The 6,052-nt window shown below is 41.8% G+C and overlaps 1 pseudogene; it reads right to left on the bottom strand.

Annotated features, from left to right (window-relative positions):
• Window positions 1–3,380: 3,380 nt before the first annotated feature.
• LOC143396694 (ribonucleoside-diphosphate reductase subunit M2 pseudogene) lies at window positions 3,381–4,460 on the bottom strand (annotated as a pseudogene).
• Between the last annotated feature and the right edge of the window lie 1,592 nt (window positions 4,461–6,052).

A 6,052-nucleotide genomic window follows, 5' to 3' on the forward strand; every position in this document is an offset into this window, starting at 1 on the left:
GGGCTGATATGGGGGAAGGCTGCTTGGCCATCCCATAGTGGGGAAAGAATGAAGGAACTGGGTGATAGAGGGTCTTAGATTTATGCATTAAACTGTGAAATCAAAAAATGTGAGGATGTGTTTGGAGAATGATGAGGATTCAGTGTCCCTGGACCATGTCTTTAAGTGGAAAGGGTCTTTTTTCTTTGTAAGAAAAATTGAGTGGTTCAGGCTCCCTCATTTCTCACACACACACACACACACACACACACACACACACACAGACATACACACACAAGCTGAGTAAAACAGAAATTGGTACCAGGAAGCAAAGTTGTTGCCATGACTAACCTGAACATGTGTTTCATAAATCTTTGGAGCTGGTTTGCTGAATGTGCAGGGGAGGGGGGATTTTGAATAGTTTAGAAATTCAAGTTGCCAAACCTTTAGATTGTTGTAAGTGGAACTTTATAGGGGATTCTGGTAGGAACTCACAAGACCAAAATACCTATTTGGCACATCACAACAACAAAGGCTGGGCTTGTGAGGTTTCAGAGGAGGAAGACTCTATTGGAAATTGGACAAGAGGCCATTTATGTTGTGTTTTGGCAAAGACATGATCTACATTGTGTCTGTGACTTGAGACTTTCTCTGAGTCTGAATTTAAAGGTGATGGACTAACTTATTTGGCAGAGGAAATTTCAAGGTATCCCAGCGTTCAGCTGGTGATATGGATACGGCTGGCAGCTTTTTGCCAAGTTTACTGTGATATCACAGTGAAGAAAGAAGAGCAGAAATATTTGAAAACTGTCCCATTTGACCAGAAAGGTGTGAGTAAAACTGTAGTTGAAGAAGTTATGGTTGTTGAAGACATTACAGTCAGTAAAGAAATTGTGACATTAAAGCAATAGGTATGTGTGCAGCTGCTGAATTTGGTAGGTCAGACCCAATAGACAATGAAGACACTCTTTATACAAGATAGCATTTATTTTAGGAACAATATGAAAACAAGAGCAAAACAAAAGCAAAATGGTAGGCAAGAGAGGAAGAGCTGAAAATACATCATCAATTCAAGGAAACAGCAACCCGTGAAGTCATGCAGCTGAGGAGTCCTGGGCAGCTCTTCAGGTCCTGACTGGGAAGTCCTGGGCAGAGTGGCTTTTCCATGGGTGAAGCTCCAAAGTCTATTCCTCCTTAAATACAAGGTAGAACAAAGAAAGCTCAGTTCTAACAACCTGCAGGACCTAGTGATCTGCTCAAGGACACTTATCCCCAGAGCCTGGCCAGCTCCTGGGAGGGAGGGAGTGATAGCCTTGAGAGAAGTGAACAACTCAGAGTGCTCAAGAGTGAGCCAAACCCACCCAGAAGGCCGCCTTCTTCAGATGTTCCATCAAGGGTGTGCAAAGGTCACAGCTGGCACATGGAGAGGGAAGATCTTTCATATGTTCCTTAGTCCTTTAGAAATGCTGAAGACTTTATCCAGAGATACAGGAAAGTTGGCTTCAGAGCAGCTCAGGAATTGGTATGACCAGACCCATTTCAGGCTCAAGGGAGTAAAGGTAAAAATTTCTTTGAAAAGAGACCAGTGAAGCACCCTGTTTACACAGGGGAACTTAGGAAGCTGTTTCACTGGGTTCAGCTGCTCAGACGCTCAGAGGTTCCTGCAGCCATGGTCCCCGGAGGCTTAGCTACTGACTCCTGCTTGAGGTGATGGCAGGTCTTGGCATCAACCTCATGGTGCTTGTAAGCACAAATGAAGGCCATGGGACCAGCCCTCACAGAACAGCAATGCCTTTTACTTGGCTGTCAGGCATCAGAAGGGCTCACTTTCTGGGTAGAAAATGGCCTCTGGTTATAGGAGAGGTCTGGGTTTTTATAGGTTACACTGAAAGGTGAGTTAATCATTGGAGACATTGTCAGAATGTGTCAGTTTGGGTGTTCAGGAAAAAAACTGAAACTTGGTTTTACTGGAAAAGGATGGAGGGTCTCAGTGCTTATCTTTTTGCTCCAGGGGTCATTATATTGTGAAGAATCAATGTTTAACCCGGGACTGCCATTTTAGGATTGATGTGTGCATCCTTCTCAGAGATTGTCTTGTCACTGGGAAAGGATTAATTGGGAAAGAATCAATGTTTTTGCCTTCTTCCTTCCTCCCTTCTCCCAGGTCACATTGTCTTGGGTTGTCATTTTCCATATCCTTCAGTGCTGGTTCTTCAGGAAGGCACGATGCTGGAGTTACAGGTCTTGGAGGCTTCCACTAAGATTTCAAAGGAAGGTCAGGGAGATAGACAAATTGCAACAGGTTAGAAGTCCCTACAGGACTGCCCCGGAAACAGTAGTGCCTGAGGATATAGCAAGAAAGCCAAAGCTGCACTGGAGACCCCTGGATTAAGAGATGCCATTTACATGGGGTATCTTTGGAAGAAAGCTGTAGGAATTGAGCAGAAACAAGCCAAGAGAGAGGTCATGTGGCCTGCAACCAGCAAGGCCACAGGGGCAAGGTTCACCATGCTCTGTGCCCCAGATGCTAGAGGCGGAACTCCAGGACTTGTTTGCCCTGCTGGGTTTCAGTCTTTCTTTGTCCATTTCTTCTTTCGATGCTCTTATTTCTTTGTTACATAATTAAAATATCTAGTGTGTGCCATTATATATTGGATATATGTAATTGGCTTTTGGTGTTTTACAGAGGCTCATGGTAGGAGTTTACCTTGAGGCTCAACAGACTTTGGGTTTGGATGTTTGAGTAATGGTGGAACTATTAAGATATGAGAACACTTGGAAATAGATTAAATGCATTTTGTCTGGTGGTTGTAACTGATGTTCAATCCTGCTGGGGCAGGCTTGCTTGAGGGTCCCTCACTTTGAAGCCGAGATCGTCATCATTAGTGCTATGAAGCTGGATAGCTGCTTGCAAAAGCCAATAAGGATTCTGAGGTAGCTGCACAGTTTTTTAGATGCCATTAATCAACATATGGACAATGGTGTAGCTGGTGGATTCATTTTAGCTGATTTGGGGGCATGGGGGGTAGGTGATAAGGGAGGGGGAAAAATCAGCCAAATAAAAGCAAGCCGCAGTCCAGCTGCAGCAGAATAAGCGGGGGGTTGATGAATAACTTGTGTACGTTGATGCAGCAGGAATAGGAGTCCTTTATTGTAGGATCTCAGCGATATTTATACATTTTACACAGCTTATCTAATTAGCATAAAATAGATACAGCAGTCAACCAATAAGGAATCTCCACATTTAATGGCTCCGTTTTGTTACTTCACAAACCAATCCCTCTGGCATTTGGCCAGGCGCCATCCAGACTCGTTTACAGACTTTAACATTTCTCTGGCAAAATAACAGGTGCCAATCTGACTTGTTTACAGACCTTAACAAAAGCACATCTTCTGTTCATTTAAAAGTCAGCATCCAAGGTAAAAGAATTATCTGTTGGATTTGACATCACTCCCATCCTCTGATACTCGCCTACTCTCTTCTCAAAGAAGTTAGTCTTCCCTTCTAGTGAAATATTCTCCATAAAGTCAAATGGATTTTCTACTTTGAAAACCTTGTTAAAGCCCAGCTCCAGCATAAGCCTATCTGCCACAAAGTCAATGTACTGCTTCATCAAAGTGCAATTCATCCCAATCAGCTTCTCAGGCAAGGCTTCTGTGAGGAACTCCTGTTCTACCCTGAAGGCATTGATAATTGTTTCTTTTACTCTCTGCTCTGATGGTTTGTGCAGCAGGTGTTTGAACATCAGGCAGGCAAAGTGACAGTGTAAACCCTCATCTCTGCTAATAAGTTCATTGGAAAATGTGAGGCCCGGCATCAGTCCCGTTTCTTGAGCCAGAAAAGAAGATTCCCTCCACAGCAGCAAAGGCTACAACACGTTCTCCATAGGTAGCCTCTTTGTCCCCAATCCAACACAAGGCCCAATCAGCTTTCTTCTTCACACAAGGCATTGTTTCAATGGCATTGAAGAGAAATTCCCTTTCTTTGGGAATTTAATGTAAGTGTCAATAAGGAGACTATACATTTCAGAATCTATGTTTTCCATGGCAATTTGGAAGCCATAGAAACAGCGGCTTCTGTAATTCGAACTTCTTGGCTAAATCGCTCCACCAAATTCTCCTTTACTATGCCATCACTTGCCACAGAGAAAGCCAGAACGTGGGATATAAAACATCATTCCTCAGGCTTCAGGGCTTCCCAGTGCTGAATGTCCCTGGAAGAGCCACCTCCTCGGCTGTCCAAAAGGAAGCCTCAGCTTTCTTACACATCTGCCAGACACCATGGTATTCCACAGGAAAGATGACCAAGCGGCGGGGGTTCTCTCCCAGTAGTGGTTCATCCTCCACACTGGGGGCAGCTACTTTAGTTTGGGGCTCCACTGGATCCTGGAAGATCCTCCTCGCGGTCTTGCTGGCCAGGACATAGGTTGCGCTGAGGGCCTGGGCATGTTCTCCTTGTTGGCCAGGCTGAGCCCCTTCAAGTGGGGCGCAGACCCAGAGCATGGTGGTGGCGGTGGCAGACGTGGAGACAGCAGTGACCAACGTGGCTAAGCTGGACCCCGAGCCTTCCCTTATCTCCTCCACCTTCAATCTACCAGCCTTTATGATTATGTTTAGGCATCTCAGATTTTTCTTTTATATCCAAGAGTGGAACTGCTGGATCATATGGTTGTTCAATTTTTAATTTTTTTTCTTGAGGAAACTCCATACTATTTTCATTCCCACCAACACTGTACATTGTTCCCTTGAGTGCCATACTAAGTATCTCTTATGATTGTGACCTAGAGTTCCAATTCATTTCAATGAACATTTACTCAAATACTGCAGCCAAATATTTTCCCCTAATGGTTTTTAAACCTACTTAGAGATGGTTGGACATGAAAGTCATGGAGATTTTGCTTCATTCATAGTCTGAGTTTCACATCCTTTATTGTTTGAGGGCATCACAGCAGTATAGTATCTAATATTATTTTAGTTAATTATTTAACACTGAAATAGAAATGGCAGTGATAGAGTACTTAACTTCTTAAGTTAGCTTCACTGGAAAACTTTCTTGTAGATATATGCTTTAGATCTATTTGCCTTTAGTCCTAAAAAGGGGGTTAAAAAGGTCAATGTGTAGAATAAATTCTGAGCTAAATGAATGGACTAACAGAGTCTTATCCTGAATCATTTTAGAATGTTATTATGGTCTCCTTTCCAAGAGGTGTGATTGCACATTGTCAGTTATGGAAACATTTCTTCAGATTTCTATTCTGTTACTGTCATTACAGGTCTTATTCCAGAAGTGTCATAAATTTTAAAATATAAGTATTATTATGGTTATTTTGTTTTATAATGATATTTTCACTTAAGATGTTTTCCTAAATAATTTGTTTCCCATATAATTTTCATAAGATAAATTATAGTTAGATTTTAATATACTTATGGCAGGTCAAAACATGTTAATAAGTATTATAAATTTTCAATCCTGGGAAATAAAATCAAGATATTTTGGTCATTATACTACTGGAATTTTTGTAATTAAATTTGGCATTGAGTGTTCAGGGTAAGCATATGTCTACTTTTACACAAATTTTATTAATTTATTGTAAAATCAATATCATTACTTGTATCCCTAGGAAAATGTGGCATATTTTTAGAAAAGTGAACATTCAAGGGATCTAAAAGAATAAATACTTCTTTTTGGTTTTACTTTAATTCACCCAACTGAAGAGCTGAAGAAAATATGTCATTTATATTTTTATTAGAATAATGAAAGATATGATTACATTTTGGTTGTAGTTTGTGAGCCATTGAAAGAAGGAGATGTGGAAGAAAGGAAGTGTTTAGAAAATTAAACTAGGAAGGCCTGTGGAAGGGTGAGAAGAGCCAAAAACCTGTATTAGTCCATTTTCTGTTGCTATAACAGAACATGAAGAGGAAAAGAAGTTATTTCTCACAGTTCTGAAGGCTGAGAATTCCAATACCAAGGTGCCAGCACTGGGTGAGGGCTTCTTGCTGCATCATGACATGGCGGAGGGCGCCATGTGGAGAGAGCTCTCTTGCATTTCAACCACTCCCATGGTAACGG

This window comes from Callospermophilus lateralis, chromosome 4 (assembly GCF_048772815.1).
Source record: "Callospermophilus lateralis isolate mCalLat2 chromosome 4, mCalLat2.hap1, whole genome shotgun sequence".
NCBI lineage: Eukaryota > Metazoa > Chordata > Mammalia > Rodentia > Sciuridae > Callospermophilus > Callospermophilus lateralis.